This window comes from Halichoerus grypus, chromosome 4 (assembly GCF_964656455.1).
Source record: "Halichoerus grypus chromosome 4, mHalGry1.hap1.1, whole genome shotgun sequence".
Taxonomy (NCBI): Eukaryota; Metazoa; Chordata; class Mammalia; order Carnivora; family Phocidae; genus Halichoerus; species Halichoerus grypus.
In genome coordinates, this window is record NC_135715.1 from 178,577,966 (window position 1) to 178,600,851 (window position 22,886).

Sequence of the window (22,886 nt, forward strand, 5' to 3'; positions counted from 1 at the left end):
CCTCTGCCCCTACCCCCGCTCGTGCACTCCCTCTCCCTCTCTCTCAAATAAATAAATCTCTTTTTAAAAAAAAAAAAAAAGCTGAAATTGAATAAAAAAAGTTAAAGAAAGTGAAGAGAAGAAGTAGAAGAAAGAAAGCATTTTTATTGATCATCTGTAATGTTCTGGGCCTCTTGTTGGAAATGGTCCCAGTGCTACAGCGGGGAAGCCACATCACTGAAATGATCCAACATTTGAGGTTCTTACCAAATGCCAACGGCTTGTCGTTGAATAGGACCCACCCATGAGTAAAAGAAAATCTGTTAGACACAGCTGACCCCAAAGCTACTTCTTTCAACAAGTAAATACAGTAATAACTGCAAAAGACCAGAGGGAAATTTATGGTTATTTCTTCAGGTGATCTCTTTTGTTTCTCCTCAAATCATCTATATATGATTTCACGTGACTTTCATCTTCTCTTTGCTTTTTGTTGTATTGTTTCGTTTTTAAAATATTGAGTATATGTTACTTTCACAATTAGAAACAAAACAGCAAATGATGTTAATAAGAACATTTGAGGGGCGCCTGGGTGGCTCAGTCGTTAAGCGTCTGCCTTCGGCTCAGGTCATGATCCCAGGGTCCTGGGATCGAGCCCCGCATCGGGCTCCCTGCTCCGCGGGAAGCCTGCTTCTCCCTCCCCCACTCCCCCTGCTTGTGTTCCCTCTGTCGCTGTGTCTCTCTCTGGCAAATAAATAAATAAAATCTTTAAAAAAAAAAAAAAAAAAAAGAACATTTGAAAGTTGAAAAAAGAAGGATGCCTGGATGGCTCAGTCATTAAGCGTCTGCCTTCGGCTCAGGTCGTGATCCCAGGGTCCTGGGATCGAGCCCCGCATGGGGCTCCCTGCTCAGCGGGAAGCCTGCTTCACCCTCTCCCACTCCCCTGCTTGTGTCTCTCTCTGTCAAATAAATGAGTGAAATCTTTAAAAAAAAAAAAAAAAAAAGTTGAAAAAAGAAAGTATCGTGTCCTTTAAGGCTCTTTTCTATGTAATATTTCAAAATTACACTAAAAAAATTATGCTGAATTTTATATTGTAGTATATAAACTTCCAAAAAGTACACAGAAGTAGAGAATATCACAAACTCATGCAATCATCCCAGGACTCTGCAGCCGCCATCAATGTCCACCATTAATTTCCACACTAATTGCCTCTATCCTTCCTCTCTCAAGTTTTTAAAGCAAATATCAGACATCAGGTTATTTTAGCCCTAAATACTATAGCACGAATCTCAAAAAAGGAAGGGAGCAGTTTCCTACTTAACTGCATTGCATGGCCGCACACAATAAAGCTAATGATAATGTCTAATGCTATCTAATGCCCTGGCCATAATAAAATCTCCCCTATTTGCTAAAAAACATCTTGAAAACTGTGCATATCAAGAAAATGGTACATCTCAAGATCCAAACAAGGTCCACTCATTGTACTTGGCTGTTCATAATCTTAGATCTGTCTTGACTCTTAATCTGAAATGGTCTCTTCCCACTTTTATTTGTTTGTTCTGGGCCATTGACTTCTTCAAGAAACCTGGTCACATGTCCTGTAGAATGGTTCACATTGTGGCTTTGACCGAATATATATTCTAAATGGCGTAGTAGCAACTATTTCTTCAAAGCAAACAAAAACTCCTTTGCATAGAAATTTCACAATTTCTATCGCCTGTAGGTGTTGGAATCTTTTTTTTTTTTTTTTTAAAGATTTTATTTATTTATTTGACAGAGAGAGACACAGCGAGAGAGGGAACACAAGCAGGGGGAATGGGAGAGGGAGAAGCAGGCTTCCCGCGAAGCAGAGAGCCCGATGTGGGGCTCGATCCCAGGACGCTGGGATCATGACCTGAGCCGAAGGCAGACGCTTAACGACTGAGCCACCCAGGCGCCCCGGTGTTGGAATCTTTTAATGGCCATTTTGCGTAGGTTATGTCCTGTATGCTTTTAAATATGCAAAGGTTTTGCATCCAGGTTCTTCCAAATGTGCTGCCCCCGGGCAAGGTAAAATGTCTCATGGCTGGCTACACTCCATGTCCCCATTTTAGGCTTTTCTGTCTCTTTGACCCCTTCGTTATAGAAGCACACGCCAATTTTGTCCTTCATCTCTTGTTTGACCCACTGATTTGGACTTGGACGTCCAGGTCTTTATTTTGGCATCCTTAGACTCTACTTCCATTGCCTTCCTCCCCCATGCCTGCACATCAACAGCACATCTGGCCTTTGGGGCTGTCATGCTCTAGTTATATCTGGGTAAGGATGACAGGCTGATTGCATTGATAGCCCCAACTTTTCCTGCCTTCCTGTATCCATGGCCGTTGGTCATACTCTCCCACACTGCCCCTGGACTTGGCCATGTGACTTTCTTTGGCTAACGGGACAAGACCTAACTTGACAAAGCATAGGCTTGAAAAGTGTGTGCAGGTTTCCACTTGTTCTCTTGCACAGTTGAGCCCTCCTTTTCATACCTGGGCCACCACCTGGAGAACATGCCCAAGCTAGCCTGCTGCAGGAGTGTGAGCAGATGTGCAAGGGGACCATCATCAGCTGAGACCATCCTAGACCAGCCAGCCCTTGGCCAACTAGCCAGCTGACCACAGACGCATGAGCAAGCCCAGATCAGCAGAACTACAGAGCCAACCTACAGACTCAAGAGAAGTAACAAATGATTGTTGTTTTAAGCCATTAAGTTTTGGGATAGTTTATTATACAAACAATAGTTGACTGATATAGAGGGGAAAATGAATCCCACACCTAAATTAATCAAGGGCCAACCTATTTCTGCACAAAAGTGAGTTACATGAACTTATAAGTTGGATGAAGGCACTTGATTTTTCCAGAAAAATGTAATTCTGAATCTTCTGAGGTTCAAATGAGTGTTCTCTTAAAACCCCCCAATTCTACCCCTTTAAGGATGAAGGTCAGTGATGATAGTCATTGACCTGGAAAATTCCAAGCAAAACCTTAATATGACTCCTCCGTTATCAGATATGAGAAAAATTATTTCAAGGCCACTGGAGTTTGCATTTGGGTCAAAAGATTCTGGTATCTCTTAAACAGTACAGATCGATACCATTATTTTGTGAACCATGAAATTGGTAGCTCCTCTCTGATATTTTGAGTTAGCATTTGAAGCTGACTTCACTATTTCAATTCAAGCGTGAATACTTCCATGATTAAAAAATAGCAAAAGAGGGGCGCCTGGGTGGCTCAGTCATTAAGCGTCTGCCTTCGGCTCAGGTCATGATCCCAGCGTCCTGGGATCGAGCCCCGCATCGGGCTCCCTGCTCAGCCGGAAGCCTGCTTCTCCCTCTCCCACTCCCCCTGCTTGTGTTCCTTCTCTCGCTGTCTCTCTCTGTCAAGTAAATAAATAAAATCTTTAAAAATAAAAAAATTAAAAAAAGCAAAAGACACTAGAGGAAAAAAAAAAAAAAAACCACGGAAGAATAAATGCCGTTCAGAGAAGATTAGGCAGTGAAAACTGTGGAGACCAGAGCAAAGAGTGGGTCTCAGAGTTCCTTGGAACCACACCTGGCAATGAGGACAGAGGCGTCCTTGAGGCCAAGACCAGCAAACGACTCCAGCAAACATATGGCGGTGAATTAAATTATCTTTTAAATGAAAAAATGAAATATTCCTGGAGTCAATTAGAGCTGGACCAAATCCTGACTCTTGTAATTGAATATGGGAAATGATTTGGGGCTGTAGTTTATGTTGACGAAGAAACAGAACATGTGATACAGGCTCTTTTCTCTTTTTTTTAAAGATTTTATTTATTTATTTGACAGAGAGAGAGACACAGCGAGAGAGGGAACACAAGCAGGGGGAGTGGGAGAGGGAGAAGCAGGCTTCCCACCGAGCAGGGAGCCCGATGTGGGGCTCGATCCCAGGACCCTGAGATCATGATCTGAGCCGAAGGCAGACGCTTAACGGCTGAGCCACCCAGGCTCTTTTCTTTAAGAGAAAAGTGTTTCTTTAGTTTAGAGCTTGGAAACGCGCTATTTTCTAGACCACTACAAGAGAGATGAGAATTTCTGTCAAATCACCTGATTATAATGGCAGACAAATCGTTGATGTTGAAAAGGCTTTGACTTCATTGTGGCAAGGATTCATGCAAAGAGTTTGGGGGTTTAGGTATAGTCATTATCTTCATACCACAGAACCCCATTTCTTATGTCTGAGGACGGACATTTATCCATCTGAGGGTATCTCTCTTTTTTTTTAATTTAAATTTTAGTTAGTTACCATCCAGGACAATGTTGGTTTCCGGAGTAGAAATCAGTGATTCATCACTTACATACAACGCCCTGTGCTCATCACAAGTGCCCTCCTTCATCCCCATCACCCATCTAGCCCCTCCCCTGCCCACCTCCCTCCTGCCACCCGCAGTTTGTTCTCTATGGTTAAGAGTCTCTTATGGTTTGTTTCCCTCTCTCCTTTTTTTTCTTTTCCCCCTTCCCCTATGTTCATCTGTTTTCTTTCTTAAATTCCACATATGAGTGAGATCATATGGCATTTGTCTTTCTCTGACTGACTTATTTCACTTAGGAAAATACCCTCTAGCTCCATCCACATTATTGCAAATGGCAAGATTTCATTTTTTTTGATGGTTGAGTAATAGTCCATTGTATATGTATACCACCACATCTTCTTTATCCACTCAGCAGTCGATGGACACTTGGGCTCTCTCCATTGTTTGGCTCTTGTTGATAATGCTGCTATAAACATCGGGGTGCATGTACCCCTTCGAATCTGTATTTTTGTATCCTTTGGGTAAATCCCTAGTAGTGCAATTGCTGGATTGTAGGGTAGTTCTATTTTTAACTTTTTGAGGAACCTCCACACTGTTCTCCAGAGTGGCTGCCCCAGCTTGCATTCCCACCAACAGTGTAGGAGGGTTCCCCTTTCTCCGCATTGAGGGTATCTCTTTATGTCCAAAATAGATAGAAATGCCCAGTAGAGGGCTTTAGAAATCATCTTATCCTTCTTGGCCAAGGTCACAGCCTATTGGGATAGACTCCATTCCCAGGAGTCGTTTTTGGTTTTGGGGTGTTCTTCTGCCAAGGCTTACTGTGCCTGAACGGAGGACCATGCAGATGGCAAACTTATGTCAACCTTGCATGTTCCTAAGTGGAGCTCTGCCGTACACAAACACGAGCCAGAATTCCTTTGTTGAAAATGACCTTCCGTTAGAGCCCGAACTGTGTCAACTGTAACCTTCATACCAGAGACTTTGCAGTAGAAGTTGCTGTGGGGGCTGGGAGAGGGAGGGAGACAGAGAGAACCCCACCCAAATACCGAAGGGGTACAACACACCTGGACACTCTAGGGAGAAACAGAATAAAAGCAGAAGGAGTTGGAAGTGAAGCATTTACCAACAAGAAGTAATCCAAGTAAAATGCCCCTCATGTAAGTGTACTGGAAAGCGTGTCGCAAGGGCCAGGAATCTGCCTTCCAACCCCTGCTCTTTGTGTACTGTGCTAACTTATTTCATTGTCGTTCGCTTCTATTTATTTTATTATCATTGGCTTAACTTTCTAAGAGCAATAAGAAAGGGGGGAAAAGGAAAGCAAATCACTGAAGTGGGTTTGGAAATGGGAAAGGTTGTATCAAGATGACATTTGAAACGCTGGCCCAACTTTTCCTTTGAATTGCATAGTTAAGATCACAGAACAATATGGGAAATGAGCCAGATTACACGGTACATTAAAATAAACTAGAGTTATTTCCTCAACCCCACAAAGTCGGCAATGCCACGGACCACTGCCTTTCCATGAGATGGAGAAATCCTTCCCATCTTTTGGAGAAGTTCTATTTTAGTCCTTGGAAAGCAGATTTGGATTTCTTTATTTTCTTTGTACTTCTCTCCCTTGTTAACATATTCTGTAGAGCATAAGGCCTAAACCTCTTCCCTTTGGCTGGTAATATTGTGAGTTGGAGCAATGCATTGTTTCAGGGTTTTCAAAGTTCATCAGAGATTGGGTGTTTTCCTGTTGTAGAGGAGTTAAGTAGCATATTCCAAAAGTTTCTTTGCAAGGATGTTGGTTTTATTTTTCCTACGATGAGAAGCAGCCTAGTAGTTTCGACCAGTCTTAGACAATTAGGTTTCTTTATATCCCATATGCATTAGAAACATGAACCACTTCAAATTAATTTAGTATCTTTTATTTAGGTTGGCTTTTGAGGTCCATAATAACGAAAAGAAAGCCAACTGATATAAGACCCAGCTGCCAAAAAATTATATTTAAAATTAGAGTTTTCTTGCTTGCTTCTCTCTGGTAGGCTTTGAGATGTCTCTTCCTGCAGAATGTTTTTCAGTAGTCATTTTAAAGCTACTTTAAAATCATTCAGTCATAACTGAACATGGACAAGACTTCTTGTTAGTTCAGTTGGTCCTAGGGTCAGCTTCATAGAGTTTCAGGAATTATTCATTCCTACAAGCAAGGTTCATATCCTACCCGCTTAAACTAAAGATGGCAGATGAAAAGTACATGCTCTTTTAATTAATGAATAAATGTTTTGTTTATTAAATAAAGACAAAAGAGTATCAACTAGACAGCTTTTTATACTCTGGCAAGCATATCATACACATTAAACTATGGAGAAAAAAGGATTTTTTAAAATAAGGTGGGGTATATTTTATTATTATATTATTGAAATTGAGAACTTTCATTTGCAGATTTTATGACATAGAATGTAATGTGTCTATTCTAGCTAAAGCTGAAAGTTTTCTCTGCCTTCAACAGGTATGTATTCATATCTTGTTTTCATTTCTTAAAACACTGTTACAACTTGGACATTTCCCCAGTGTTCTGAAAAACAGCTTTGCCCTCTGGGTTCACTGCTCTGCACTGGAAGTAGTCCTTCCTTTTTCATGAAGGGTAACACATATTTGTAGCTTAAATGTTTTATCTGTCGGTTTCCTGACTGTAGAATTTGAGAAGTGTGACAGCGTTCTTTCCTTTTGTCCTCTCTATACCTTACAATCCAAATTGGCAGTGTTTGTGATGGTATAACATTCTCAACCACATTGTGGGTTTCTGTCATTTGTCACAGAGATTTACTCCATTAGACAAGAGGTTCCTCCACAAATCTTTCCTGAATGATCCCAAATCTATTCCTGGCTTCTGGTGAGATGACCAAGGGGATCCTTGAGTCATATGCCTAATCTCTCCAAAGAGCCTTCTGTGTAATTGAATATAATGATCTTTTGATCCTTCTCAGGAACTAGCAAAAGACTGTCTATTTTTCCCAAATTACTAATGAAGAAACCAAAACTTGGAGATACTATTAATTTATTATTATTATAAATTATTTAATTTAATATATAATATATAAATCTCTCTCAGTCCACCAGAACCACACTGTGGTCTTTGCCATTCCTCTAATAACAGAGCCTCAGTCACCTCAAGGTCATTGCTGTTCCCATTGCCTAGAACGCTCTTCCTCCAGGTATCCATTGAACTGAAGGATTTCCTGGGATTGGGACTAAACTGGGAGAGTCCAGGCAAACTGGGCAAGTTGTTTATCTAGCTTGCATATATGCTCTACAAAGGCAGGAGTCTTGGTTGCTTATTAGGGTTTCTGCAGCCCCTAGAAGAGGCATATGATAGATGCTTAGTAGATATTTGTCACCTGAATAAATGAATACTATGCAGAGTCCATCCTGGCAAGTGGAGGCAGTTGGGACAACTGTATGGAGTTTCCAGAGGCAGCATCCAATATCAGAGCTGATGGTGTTGGAGGCACAAGATGTACTGTATGGGGTCTGGTGGTGATGTGCTGATTCAGCTTATGCATCAGCTTGACTGGGTTGAGAAATGCCCAGATAGCGGTAAAACATTATTTCTGGATGTTTTTGTGAGGATGTTTCTGGAAGAGATGAGCATTTGAATCACAAACTGAAACACAGAAAAGCTGGTGGGGGGAGAGGACAGAACAGAGAACATCTCGAGATCTGTGTGACAATATCATTCAGCTTCACACATAAGAAATGTGATTCCCAGAAATGGGGGGCAGATAGAATGGGGCAAACAAATGTGTGAAAAGATGTGAAGAACACTCCAAAATGATGAATGATATAAATTCACAGATCCTAAACTCAAAGCACGATAAGTACAAAGAAATCCACATGTAAGCACAGCATAACCAAACCAAAAATGAAGGCAAATCTTAAAGGCAGGCAAAGAAAAAGACACATCACATTCAGTAGACATAATACAAATAGTGGATGACGTCACCAGAAACAATGGAGGCCAGAACACAATCAAGTGACATCTTTCAGGCACTGAAAGATAACTGCAAGCTTTTATCTTGACTGCCAAACTCGTGCTGTCATCCACAGAAGCCCAATCTCGCCAATGTCATTGCTAGGTGGTTAAAGCTGGAGTAAATCAAGAGATAGGATGAGCTCACAGAAGTAGAAAGAGAAACTGAGGGCTTGAATAACACTCACCATTTTGGCAAGAGGGGAAGACCAATAAAGGAAATAGAGCGAGTAGAGGTACAACAGGATTGCTCATTTCCAAAAAAAAAAAAAGTGTGCTCTTTGCATGTTGGGCTGGGCAGCTCCCCAGGATGTTTTGCATTCTTAGCTCCAGCTATTCAGCCATTGGAACCACCAAAGTGATGGCCATTGCTCCTCACATTTTTGAATGCCCCTCCAGGCACTCTACTACTGGTTATGGCAGGATTTCCCAACCTTGGCAATATTGACATTTTGAGCTAGAGGGTCCTCTGTTGCTAGGGGCCATCCTGTGTACTGTGGGATGTTTAGTCGCATCCTTGGCCTCTTCTTGGTCAAGGTCAGGAGCACCCCTCTCCCACTGTAATAACCAAAAATATCTCCAGGCATTGCCAAATGTCCCCTGGGGGCAAAATCCCACCTCCCTGTTGAGAACCACTTGGGTATAAGGTAACAAAAAAACCGAATCTTTAAAAAAAAAAAAAAAGGGAATTGGAAACAAAGAGGTAAAGGAGAATGTGTAAGGAAAATAAAAACACTTTTCATATGGCAGTGGACACTGAAGTCAGAGTGTAGGGTAAACAGAGAACAGGTTGAGTCAATAGGCAGCAGCAAAGGTGGACATTGAATCGGGAAACTGGACAATGGAAGAAATTGGGAAGATACCAAACTAGGCAGCAGGATTCACAAGGTCTTACTTTCGTAGTGGAGAACTTTGAAACCTCAAAGGCAGAGGGAGAGAAGCTGATAGAGAAAGGGAGCTCGAGGACAATGCTGAAAGGGAAGGGGACATGAGAGCCAGGGACACGCAGGCTGCATGAACACCACTGACACACAATCAAGCACGGAGGTGGATACTGTGATGTAGGTATTCTAGAAAGCGATGTTTCTTCTGAAAGTCATCCACCCTTTTGTAAACATAAAGCTTCTATCCCTCCTTTAGGACCGAGACAAGTGAAATCAGTGGGTGGAGCTCTTCACTTTGTTTCTAATCTACATTTGGCCATGTCCCACCCAGACTCTAGGCTGTGTGCTTCCTCCAACCCACTGCAGCTTGAGAATCATGGATTTGCAGCATAAAGGAAAAATCAGTTCTCACTTAGAGACAGCAACTAATGAGATGAGGTAGAGGAGGAAGAGGAAGGGAAGGGTAGGAAGGGAAAGGGGGGGCAGAGAGGGAGAGGGAGGAGGAAGATGGGAAGCGAATGGAGAAAGAGAAGGGGGGAGGGATGGACAAGGAGCCGGTTAATACATTCATTCAGTTGAATCCTAGTCGTCTCAGCTTCTGCCCTTGGTAGTTAACTTATAGGAACCACCCCACTCTTGATAGATAGTAAGAAATAGACAAAGATGGGAGATAAATCCAAATTGGGTTGGGAGAGCCAAATCCCTACCTCATTCCCTATACTAAAATAAATTCCAGATGGATCCATATTAAACTTAAAAACTGAAATAATAACAGTGCTGGAAGAAGATGTGGGTGGATTTTTAAAAAATAATATGAGCATATAGAAGACTTTTAAAGCATATTACAAAACCCAAACCAATTCCATGATGAAAAAACATTGCTAAACATGACCGTATAAAATTTTAAAGTTCTGCATGGCAAAGATAACATCAAAGTAAAAACATGAAACGGGGGAAATTGCCATACGTACTATGGAAAAAGAGCCATTTTTGTGATAGTACAAAGAATCCATACGCAACTGAAAAAAATATATGGAAAAAATAGAAAAAAATGAGCAAAGGAAAATGATCAGACAGTTCATAACAAAGGAGATATGTTAGGGCCATAAACCCTTCTAATTACAAAGAAGCAATTAAAAGTAATGAGATGCCCTTTTCACCTACCAAATAGGCAAATATTTAAAATGTTGATAATGCTTAATAGCAGCGATTGAGTAGGAAAGGAGTTTCACATGTTCTTAGAGGGCCTTGAAATTGGTGACGGCTCTCTGCAGGATAATTTTGGACTATCTTTCAAAATTAAAAATGCACAACCCTTGACCCAGCAAGTTCACCCCCAGGAGTTGATCCCGAAGACGTTAAGAGACGCTCTGCACCAAGCTGAATACCATAGAATGCTCACTGCATCCTGGTTTCTGAGAGCTGGGAACAGCTCCAGGTGGCCAGCAATGTGGGCTAGTTAGATAAATGATGGTATGTTTTCCTACGTGCAAGCATTACTGACGAAAAATACCCGCGCTTTAAGAAGCAGTCTACTACCTTGACAAAAGAGAAAGTTCAAGCGCTCCGGTGAATCTGCATCTGGTGAGGCCAGAAGCTGCAGGCTGGGACAGGGTGCAGCAAGGAGGGTTTGGAAGCCCAGTCAATGGAGCCACCAGGACCAAAGAGTGCGTCACTGCGAGAAATGGTCTCCAAAGGGGATGTGTGAACCAACAGCAAAACTGAATCGCTATTGATGCTGATTCCTTTCTTTGGAGCCAGGACTTGTCCTAGAGAGTGAGGCAGTGCTTAGCACAGGGGAGAGAAGGCAGAATGGTGCAGTTAGCAGATAGCCGGGGTGGAAAATCAGAAAGACCCAAAGAGCACCACCACAATGCCCAAGCTCAGCTATTTTAATAAAGAGTTTTATTTTTACAGAATTCTTTTTTTTTTAAAGATTTTATTTATTTGAGGGAGAGAGAGAGAGAGAGAGAGAGCATGAGGAGGGGGAGGGGCAGAGGGAGAAGCAGACTCCCGGCTGAGCAGGAAGCCCCAGGACTCCAGGATCGTGACCTGAGCCGAAAGCAGCCAATCAACCAACTGAGCCACCCAGGCGCCCCTACACAATTCTTTAAAGAGCACCATGGAGTAGGAAAGCACACTAGCATGTCTCTTAGAGTACATCTCCAGTAACTGTAGGGGCTTAGGATGTCAGAGCAAAATCCATCTGGTTAATTATGCTAGTGTGAACCAGTTTTCATGATTAAAGTCAAGTTTATGTCAGAACGAGTAATTACTGAATTAGTTTCTCTAATATGAGTAAGCTCAAGTGTCACATTCCATATCCTCAAATTATGGTTTGGGAAAAATTATTGTTTCCATAAAGACATTACACAAGAATGAAGTTGGCAAACCAAAGGCTAAATATTTGGAAAAGATATATATATAGTGATATTTGAAAAAGATTTTTGATATTTGATATTTAAAAAGATAGATATATATATCCAAAGTACATTGGGACACCTGGATGGCTTAGTTAGTTAAGCGTCTGCCTTGGGCTCAGGTCATGGTCCCACGGTCCTGGGATCGAGTCCCACATCAGGCTCCTTGTTCGGCGGGGAGCCTGCTTCTCTCTCTGCCTGCTTCTCTCCCTGCTTGTTCTCTCTTTCTCTCTCTCTCTCTCTCTGACAAATAAATAAATAAAATCGTTAAACAAAGTACATTAAAAGGGGTGGTGCACCTGAGAATCTTGTGTAAATTCTATTAAAACTCAGTATTACAGTTCCCATAAAAGAGACAGATTGCAATACTTCATTCGGAGAGCATTGCACACCTATGTGCTCATACTTTTGCATTTTAAATGAGAGCTATGTCTCTTGCCCAGATTTAGTTCAAGGTATTGATTCATACTTAGTTCGATAGTTCTTAGAAGTTTGCTCTAAATATATTTTCTACCAATGAAAACATTTTCTCTTTTTTAAAAGCACAAATCAATAGATGCTTTCTTGGGTCCTATTATTGCTGTTTTTGTGATTCACCCGAGGTATCTATGGTCAGGAGTACATTATGGTCAGTACAGAAGGAGAGACTTTTCATTTTGCAATTAAAGCAGTTCTCACTGTGATTATTGTTTACATGCCTGTGTCCTCCTCCCTCCCCAACTCACACACCCACACACCCACGTATATATGGGCACGCACACACACCATCTTTGTAAACCTTGGGCCTTACCCTAACAAGTGCTCAATAAATATTTGTTGAATTAGTGATGAATTGCCCTTTGAGACACCATTTGTTGCCTACTCAATATCCATTCTTATCTCTGCCCTTCTTGTGAAGAAAACCTTGATTTGTTGGTGGTGGTGATAGGTGTCTCTCTCCCAAAGCAAGGGGATGAATTGTGATTAGTCTAAACCAGTGCTGGTAAGTTCATTCCCCTTGGCCAGTATTGCTCAAAGGGTGGCCATGTAATCCAGATGTAAATGAATTTTCTAAGTAGGCTTTCAGAAAACATTTTGCTTTCTCAATATGAAAGATCAGACTCAGTCGGGAAAACCCTTTGCCCATCCTCTTCTTCCTGACAAGAAAACATGAGATGCCCAGAGGCATCTTACCATCACTGGCACATGTGGACAAAAAGCCAACAAATCAAAAATGGCGGGAACTCGGAAAGATAAAAAGGACTTACGCCAGCATCACTGAGTGGCCACACTAACTCTGAGAGAAAAATTGCTTGTGCTACTCGGTGTTCAATAGTAGTAGCTGGGCATTCCACTTACTTAACAGCCAAAAGCATTCCTTACCGACACCACCCTTAAATGTTTATCATTAAAGGACATAGAAGCACTTCAATATAGAGAAGCCATTTCTGGCTCTTCCCACTCTCTCATTTTGAGTATTCCATTAGTTGTTGACTTCACTGATTTTCCCTCTATAGTATGTCTTCCCCAAGTTTGCTTCTACATTAGTTTTCTGTTACTGCATAAAAATTACCACAAACTTAGCAGTCTGAAACGTCAATTCATTACCTCACAGTTCCTGTGGGTCAGGAGTCTAGGCACTGCTAAACTGAGTTTTCTGCTGAGGGTTTGACAAGGTTGAAATCAAGATGTCAGCTGGGCTGCCCACACAGTTCTAGCAAAATTCAATTCGTTGCAGTTGTAGGACTGGGGCCCCCATTTCCTTGTTGGTCATAAGCCAGGGGTTGCTTTCAGCTCCCAGAGGCCGCCCGCATCTCTTGCCCCCTTTCATCTTCAAGCCAGCAATGGACAACTTCTCACACACCCAATCCCTCTCATGCTTCAAATCTCTGACTTCCTCTGTCTCTCTAGACCCAGATTTAAAGGGTTCATATGAGTAGGTCATGCCCACCTGGACAACCTCCCTATCTTAAGGTCAACTGATTTGCAACCTTAAAGACATCTGCAGATCCCTTCACAGCAGTACCTGGGTTAGCATTTGATTGGATATTTTGGAGAAGGTGTGTGTACATCAGGGGCTGGGAATTCTACCTGGCACACCTTCTGGAGGACAGAGACTGGCTGGGCCTTACACATATTTTTCAACTCCTTATCTTTCCTACCACAAGGTCCTTGTGATGTTTTCCCTCTGTCTGAAGTTCTGTTCAGATGAGTTTATTTCAGTGATTGCAGATTTCTGTCACATTCCTGAGGCACAAGTGTGTTTAATGGGCCATCTTTGCAGAGTGTCGGCGGTGATATATCCTTAGTGGATCTGATTCAGCAAGTCCAGAGTGAAGCCAGGAATCTGCATTTCTCCACAGCACCATTGGAGAGTTAGGAGGTGGGGGGTCCACAGACCACTGGAGAGAAACAGTTCTCGACACTATACGTGCCTTGAGGGGACAGCCCATTCTTTCCAGAGCTGCCAGGAGGCACCGATGACCCTAAGTATATAAATCCTTTGGCACATTATGGGAACGCAGTGACTGTCGATCTGTTTCTCAACTATGTGCACAATTTGTCATATAGAATGCATTCAATACATATCAGTTGAATGAAAACTTCAGGTGCATTAGTTAAGAATACTTTTAACTGCAAGACACAGAAAACCTGACTAAAGCCAGGGTTATTTTTTTACCCAACAAGCTGTTTGTAGGTACACCGTTGCTGACGCTGGTTCAGCAGCTAAATATCAGGGTTGTGGGCTGGTGTCTCTGTGATTTTCTCTTTTCTAAAGGATTAAAAAAAAAAAAGTTCTATTGGAATATAATTTACATACCAGAAAGTTCACCCATTGCAAGCATACAATTCATTGCCTTATAATATATTCACAGAGTCCTGCAACCATCACTGCAATCTAATTTTAGAACATTGTCATCATCCCCCAAAGAAATCCCATTAGTAGTCATTCCCCACATCTACTCTGCCCTCCAGTCCCAGCTAACCCCTGATCTACTGACTGTCTCTATAGATTTACCTATTCTGGGCACCTCCTCACAGCTATTTTGCAAGGTGTTCTTAGCTTCATGCATTTGGTACTGGGTGAGCCATTTGATATCTAAGAGCCAAACACTGATGTGTATTTTTAGCAACATGATTATTCTTCCTCCTGTATCTGCAGAAGCTGATCTCTTTGCCAATTCAAGGACCCGTTAGTTGACCAGCCTGCCATAGGAGCTCTGCTGCTGTCATCAGACACGGGTTTCTTCCTTTGGCTCATTTTTAGAGAAGCTATACCTTCTCCTAAAGCAACACAAGTCTTACCAAATAATATCCCCCCAAATAATAAATAATATTAGTAGATGATCTACTAATCTAATATTTGTCCACCTAAAGTTGGTACCATGAAGCTTTTCTTCTTCATTTATATTTCTTTTTTTGTTTAATATTTTATTTGAGAGGGGGAGAGAGATTGAGCGCATACTCAGCACACGCACACAAGCAGGGAGAGAGAGAAGCAGACTCTCCGCTGAGCAGGGAGCCCAATGCCAGGACTCGGGGAGCATGACCTGAGCTGAAGGCAGATGCTTAACCAACTGAGCCACCCAGGTGCCCCATTTATATTTTGAAATGAAGATATTCAGATCCAAATCATCTGAGAAAAAAAAAAGATCCTAATCCATTTTAATGGTGTCATGAACCCAGCATTTAACTTCTTGTATTAAAATAAACATACCCCGTGTATGTGACAAACATCCAGTGCTGCTGGCTTCTAAACATAATGGAATTCTTCTTTAAAATATTAAACCACTGCATGGAAACCTATAACTTCTTAAGATGACAACTGGTTTCACTTTCATTTTTTTAAGACAAATACAGGTAGTTCAATGTCTCTGCTAGCACTCAGTAGCTACATATTTTCTAGTTAATAAGTTAATATTTAGTAAATTACTTAGTAAGTTAATATTTAGTAAAATTTTGTCAGTCTGACCTCATAATTAAATTTAATAATCAGAAAAATATTTGAATTATTGCCTAGAATAAGATGGCTTGTTATTTTAACTTCATCCACACAAGGCCTCTTGCTGGCCCCCTCTGTAGATCATGATCAGCCATTTTTGTTAATCTCTTCCCTCAACCTGTGACCTAACTTCTCCCCTTCACATCACTCCCTGACTTCCTCCCACACCATTCTGTTTCTGCTTTTCTTTGTGCTGCACCTTCTGTCTTTTGTCTGATGTATCCTTCCCGGATTTCTATTTGTCAGCCTGACATCCCTGCAGAATGGACTAGTCCAATCCTGCCTTCCTCACCCTGTGCTAAAAGTTATTTACCATGCCAGTGCATAATGTTGGCCATCCAGGTGATTTCATAGGTAGCTGCTGGGAAAAGGGATTAAATGGGACACCCCCCCCCCCCCAATAGCAGCTTAGTGGAAAAGAAACTTGTTTTTCCCCTAAAGCACAGGATTGTTCATCAATGGTTAGGCCACTCGTGAATTGATAATGCTAGTTAATAATGGATTAAAGTTCTATTTTATAGCAAGTCATTTAACCTTCCCAATTCTCAGTGTTCTCTTCTGTCAAGTAGAGTAGTAGGAACTTCTTCAAACTTCTCAGTTGCTGTGATAATTAGAGATAATGTTTATAAAGTGCCACCTTACACCATGGGTTCTCCTGGTTCTGGGGCCTTAGGACTCAGACCGGAACTATACCACTGGTTTTCCTGGCCCCAGCTGTAATCAGGAATCCACCCCTGGAATCGCAGGATCATGTGGTGAGTCATAAGAAGTGGGTGATTCATAGCAAGGCACCCAGAAGCTGCTGGCCAAACATCTGTCGTCTGTGGAACCTTCCACACTAGGCAGCCGATGCAACAGGAGCAAGACGACTCCCGCTTCAAATATCACACCAGCAGCTCCCGCGGGAGGACTCTAAACTGGACCTCTGCCAGGGACCGTGAGTCTGGGAAATGTTGTTTTGAGGCCTCCAACCCTGTGGTAAAGGGAGAGCTTAGAAGGATTCTTTTTTTTAAAAAATCAGAGAAAAGACATGAATCTATAAGGTGAAATTATATTAACTTCAATAACCAAAAAATTGTTCTCCTTCTTCCTTCCACACAGCGAAGGCCAGCAAAGGCCCACGATTTTAGCTGTGAAGGTGCTAGCAGGGGCTGTGGGCACTCCTGGCCCTGAACTCTGGCTCTGGCACTTTCTCCTAGAAGCCCGCAAGATGTGGGTGATGTTTACTGTTCATAGGTCACATTCAGCTCTGCTACTCCCCGAAACTAGTCACCAAAGTGAAGGTTAACCGAGTCCAGAAAAGGAAGTTGACTATTTAACCCAGGCTCGGGAGAGGATTTCGCACCCACCAAAAAAAGGGGGGCAACTTCCTGTCTCTTATGAATTAAAAGCTCACGTGTGTGGAAGCAATCCGCCAACCAACTGAAAGAACTCTCCAGCATTCTTTCTACGATTCGACAAACTCGCAGCTACCAATGACCTCATTTCTACAAATGGTATTTACCCTGGTTCATAAGTTCCGTTCGTGACCAGAATGTGGATTGATGTCTCCACGGGTATTTGTTACCCAAGTCATATGCTGGTATTTTCCTGAGACATAACATCAACGATAAAAACCACTGGAGAAGCGGTTAGTACTTGAGACTCTCGAACTCACAGGTAACAAGCACTGTTCAGAGATCAAAGTGTGTTTGGTTGTTCCATTTGCCTCCTGTCACTGCCCTCACTGACCATGAAAACAGCTCTTCTGCACCTCACGCCGGCCACGCATGTCAGCTTGAGGCCATTTTGCAGTATTCCAACAAAGCTCTGAATCTCACCTCACAGAGCGAATTAGCCCAATCACGACGTAGGGGAAGCTGAGTCAACGATGATGCAGATAGGAAAAAACTGGGGCATCTGGAGGAAACTCTATGATGCTCCAAAAAAAAGTAGGCTATGGAATGATATTCCCCATGGTTAAGGGGGTTATTCCTGGGCTCAGAGAATTAAGAGAATTGACCGCAGACTAAATGAAAGGCCTGGATTTGAACGAGGGATATGCCAGATCACTCTGCCTCCCAGAATTACTGGCAATAGGAGAGGGAATTCAGTAAAGAAGGCTATTAGCAATGAGAAAGCATGATGAGCAAAATTATAAATTAGCACACTGGCTAATTTTTCTGGGGAGATAAGTGTTATTTGAACAAGACAATATCCTTATTAAAATTGCCAACGTGCAAACATACCCACAAGTGAAGTTCCACAAATGTCCAGATGGATGAAATTCAATCAGGGAAATTCAAATACAGGATCACTTACTGATTTGTTACCAGCTATGCTTAAGGAAGGCGAGAAGATTTGGGAGCCACGTTTATTACTAGATTTAATGACACAGCTGCCTGTCCTGTCTCTTCTACTGCATTCCAGATTCCTTCAGGTAAGGGATGGGGATCTCTTTTTGTATCAACCATTGAGAGACGGTATTCCAATGGACAGCATTGTTAATGAGCAGCATTGGCCTTCCTTGATTTACATGCAGTGATTGTAAACCCAGATGCTTCAGGGACCAAGCTAGCAATGAAATGAGCAATGAGGAAAGGATGCAAAATAATACAGAGTGAGGAGAACTGTAGAAAACCCCAGCATGGTGCCCCATCTAGAGAGAGCAGTAGATATTCAGCTCAGGTAAGCGTTGCCAACAATGAATCTGGGCCCAGTGATATCAGAGTTTCCAGTTTTTAAAGAGGGGCTAAAAATGTCTATTGTCCATACAATCATCTGATTTTTTTATTTGCTTTTTATTTTTTATTTTTTATTTTTTTTTTGAACTTGTAAGTCAGTTTCACTTTTTTTTTAAGTTTTTATTTATTTATTTGACAGATACAAAGTGAGAGAAGGAACACAAGTCGGGGGAATGGGAGAGGGAGAAGCAGACTTCCTGCTGAGCAGGGAGCCCGATGTGGGGCTCAATCCCAGGACTCTGGGATCATGACCTGAGCCGAAGGCAGACGCTTAACGACTGAGCCACCAAGGCACCTCCATCTGATTTTTTTAAAGGTTGGCAATTAAGTCCATTTTTAAGATCACGGCCAGATTCTGAAGGCTCTCGAGCTCACTTCCTTAGCTCTGACTTTTTTCTGTAGACTGTGCTCAGGGAGCCTGTCTGCTGAAGCCGGGCTGTAGCCCTGATTCTGACAACCTATCCTGGCAAGCCGGAGGCTTGGGGCTTTTGGAGAGAGTGGGTGCTGGTCCTGTGTGCTCGGGCCAGTTCAGATTGGTCACCTGCCCATTGTAGACATAGAAATACAGATGCTTGGGTTTAAAGGATCGTTATTAAGCTGCCCTCAACAATAAAGAACATTGAGAGCCTGAGGGATTCTATGTCCTCCCCATTTTCCCCCCTCACTGCCCAAGGTCCTTCTCTCTACAATATGACATATTAAATTACCCAATTGAAAACCCAAAAGCCTCTAGACCGCATGTTCAAAATTTTTTTATTGTCAATCAGGTGAGTGTGACAGGGGAATGGTTACCTGTGTGAGAAAGATGAGCTTGTGATATCTGGTGGTTTGTGGGCACTTTTCCATGATTGTCACCTCTTGGTATAATTACTCACAATAATCTCTTTTATATAAGTGTTTTAGAAACCACTTCTCTCACTAGCCAAGCCAGACCAGTTAGAAGAGGTTTTTGTTTTTGTTTTTTAAGATTCTATTTATTTGACAGAGAGAAAGAGAGAGAGCATGAGCAGGGGGAATGGCAGGCAGAGGGAGAGGGAGAAGCAGACTCCCTGCTGAGCAAGGAGCCCGATGTGGGGCTTGATCCCAGGATCCTGGGATCATGACCTGAGCTGAAGGCAGACGCTTAACCGACTGAGCCACCCAGGCACCCCAGTTAGAAGAGTTTTGAAAGAAAAACAAATCTTTTTAAATCACAAGAGTAATTCATGGCTATGAAAAACTGAAACAAATCCCAAGTGCATAGAGTAAAAACAGAAAGTTCCTGTTTGCTCCTCTCTAATGCCAGGAGGTGTACATTAGCACGTGGGTGTTTTTATCCCTGATCTTCTTCTGTTCTTTTGTATGTGCACACACAAGCACATGCACACACACACACAAATATGTATTTTGTGCATTTTAATATCTTAAGGGTAAATAGCAAAATGCTGTACATACTGTTCCATATTATCCTGGGACCTGCTTTGTTTATTAGACACTGTGTTGGAGGTGAGTATCTGTGAAGTTTTCCAACCAACTTTTATAAAGCTTGTAGATGATTCATGAATATGCATGAAGTATAACTAAAAATGCTTTCCTTGGATTCAGAAGCTTATTTAGAGGCTTTAAAATTTTGATAACCAAGTGGGATATTTCTACCCAGATCTATGTAATACACAGTCTTAGAAAGTGTTATGTTAGCTGAATTTGTACATTGAATCGTATTATAAAATGTCCAGGAAACTGGTTATTGGAAATAATTCAACAATGAGTGATATACATAGGGGAAGTTCTTTAAGAATAAAAATGACCATCCCTAATATGCTACTTGTAAAGAGTCAAATACAGTTTTTTTTGTCTTATGTTGGAGCACTTAGTACATGAGCTTGACCAACCCCAGTGCAAGCCTGATGGAATTGGAAGAAATTACTTACTTTTCTTTATTTGATGTTTTGACATGTTTTATCAAAGCATAAGCCAAACAAAGAGAAGGACTGAAACCTCCTTGGTATGAAAGATCTCTCCCTTCCTTTGGATTCTATACGTAGGTATAGCATGCTAAAATTTACACTATTCCTCATAAAGTCTTCAAAATCCACCAAAACTTATTAGGAAAAAAAAAAAAGTATTTTTTATGATATGGCTTGATTCGACTGGATTCAAACCAAGAAGTCCTGACTGAAATCAAACTCTTAACCAATACTCATGCTTATGAGAGTATGTGCACGGGACCATTCTTCAAATATCTGCTGCAGGGGAAATCCAAGACCCTACCCTTCTTCTTACTGGTTGCCCTCTTTCTGCCCTCCTGTTTGCAGGAACATCACCTGTAACTGTTTTCTTTTAAAGCAAGGTTTAAGCTGATATTTCTCCCAGGCCGAAAGGGTTTTTTCCCCTCCTAAGAGAATTTACATTTGATGATTCGTTGAAAATATCCAAACAGAAAAAATGGTTTTCATTAGTTAGAAGAAAAGAGTAGCACCATGAACAACACAAGATGGGGTCTGTGCTTTATGGTTGGTTCAAAATGTTACTGAACCGGAGAGCCCACGGAGCCTAGGGCTTAGGTCAATTTATCAACAAATGCTATGTCTCTAGTCTGCTGAGGCTATTAATCATACTTTACATAGTGTACGTACAAAGATATACATTAGCATTAAAAAAAACCCTGCCAGCAATCAAATTCATATGTAGCAGTTTGCAAATTCTGAAAGGGTGGTGTGCCAAAAGTTTGCTTGGATCTCAGAATGCATTACCCATATAAAGTGACTAGATTTCCAGCAAAGCCCAGGAAGCAATTTGATTCATTTTGAGGGGAAATATTATTGGTAGAGTCACTGAATTCCAGAATCTCTTAGGAAGCCCAGATGGTGTTGCCCTCTCCAACATCCCAGGGGGCTGGGGCGGGGTGGGGGTTTAGGGAGGCAGGGTGGGGACCGGTGGTTTCCATGGCAGCAAGAAGCGACCTCCAGCAGCAAGAGGTGGGTGGGACCATGGTGATGCCCTGCCAGGGGACAGAAAGGTGGGAAGCTGTTCAAGTCTGAGTCCGAGAGCCTCAGTTTCCGTGTTCTGTCAATTCCTGGATGTCTGAGTTGGCCTCTTCAGGCCATGAGTAATAGAAATGGGGAATCCAATACCAAGGATTTGCGGATGGCACAGGAAAGGACCTCACAATGACTGCAACAGACACCATCGAACTGCCTGGGCGGGGGGCGGGGGGGGGTTGTTGCTCGCCTTGCCTGCTTCCCTGCACACCTGTCTCGTGTCTTCCTCACCAGCACATGGCGGAGTTGTCTGCTCCATGTTGTAAGCTCTGGTTTCTAAGTTTTCTTCTCTTTCGTTCAGCAGATGCTGCCTGGGGTCTTGGAATCCAAATTCCCAAAGAGGAAGCATTTGGTGAGTCCCAATCGGGTCAAGTGTCCAGCCCAAGGCCAGCCGGCTCTGGCTCAGGGGGGCCAGGTCACATGGCCCAAACATGACTGCCGGCCTCCCCTCCAATTCATTCCTCTGCCTGCCCATGGGGAGCGAGCCTGGGCGCAGACCCTGCACAAAGTATCTAATACATTTTATAATTTGGGGAAAAAATCACATCTCAGAGCCTCACCTAAAATGGAGAGAAAACCACTTGCCTCTCAGAGTGGTAGAATTGACCTGCAACAATTTGAAAATGAGTTGTAAACTCTGAAAGCTCTAGAAACGGTGAGATTTTACTCCTAGTCTAGGTCACCTTTCACTGAATGAGTATATAGTGAGCACTTCGTTCACATGGGAACGCTTTCTAACACAAACACAAAGATAGTAAAGACAAATTCGGGGACTAGCATGCTAATGTAGTAACAGAGAGAGTATGTTTTGGAGTCACATTGGCCTGCACTGAATCCTCCTTCTGCCACTGATCAGTTGTGAGCTTTGGACACGTTTCTTCTCTCTGAGCCTCAATCTTCTCGTCTGTAAAGTGGGAGTATTACTCCTTATGACAGCCTACATGGCCCTATCGGATCTTGGTAGGGCAGGCTCCTTCCTTTTCTTCAGGTCTTTACACAAATATCCCTTCTCAGAGGTAACCTTCTTACCCAATATGCCTTCCCCCTTCCCAGCACCTTGCTCGGTACCACAGCACTTACCCCTCCCTAAAACTACATCTTACTTGATTTCTTATTAGCTATGCTCCCTACTGAAATATAAGTTTCATGATCCAAGGGCTCTGTTGTTGTTAAACTTATGTAGCCCCCAGCCTGAAACAGTGCCTCCTCTTAGTAAATGTACATACTGTCACACAGGGAGAACCCCACGCGACAACAGAGAGATTGGAGCGATACTCCCACAAGCCAAGGGCCACCAAGGATTGCCAGCAATCACCAGAAACAAGGAGAGAGGCACACCACAGATTCTCCCTGTGAATCCCCAAGAAGGAAACAACCCGGTCCACACCTTGATTTTCGACTTCTGGCCTCCAGAACTGGGAGGGGATAAATTTGTGTTGTCTGAAGCCATCCAGTTAATAGTCGTTGGTCACAGCAGACCTAGGAAACTAACACAGTACTTATTCAATCCATGGAGGTTATCATTATTTGTGTTAAGAGTGTAGCTCTCACTACAATAACCTCAGTAG

At 42.4% G+C, this 22,886-nt stretch overlaps 1 protein-coding gene across 2 annotated transcripts in view; it reads left to right on the forward strand.

Moving 5' to 3' along the window:
* SGPP2 (sphingosine-1-phosphate phosphatase 2) overlaps positions 1-22,886 on the forward strand; it is a 181,350-nt gene that overhangs the window by 42,368 nt on the left and 116,096 nt on the right. Inside the window, exon 5 of one of the 2 annotated variants that reach the window (XM_078071356.1) lies at positions 21,623-21,670. The gene's annotated coding sequence lies outside the window, so the exon portion shown is untranslated. Of the gene's footprint in view, positions 1-21,619; positions 21,671-22,886 lie in introns of those variants that run through there. The other variant, XM_078071357.1, reaches the window with a different exon arrangement.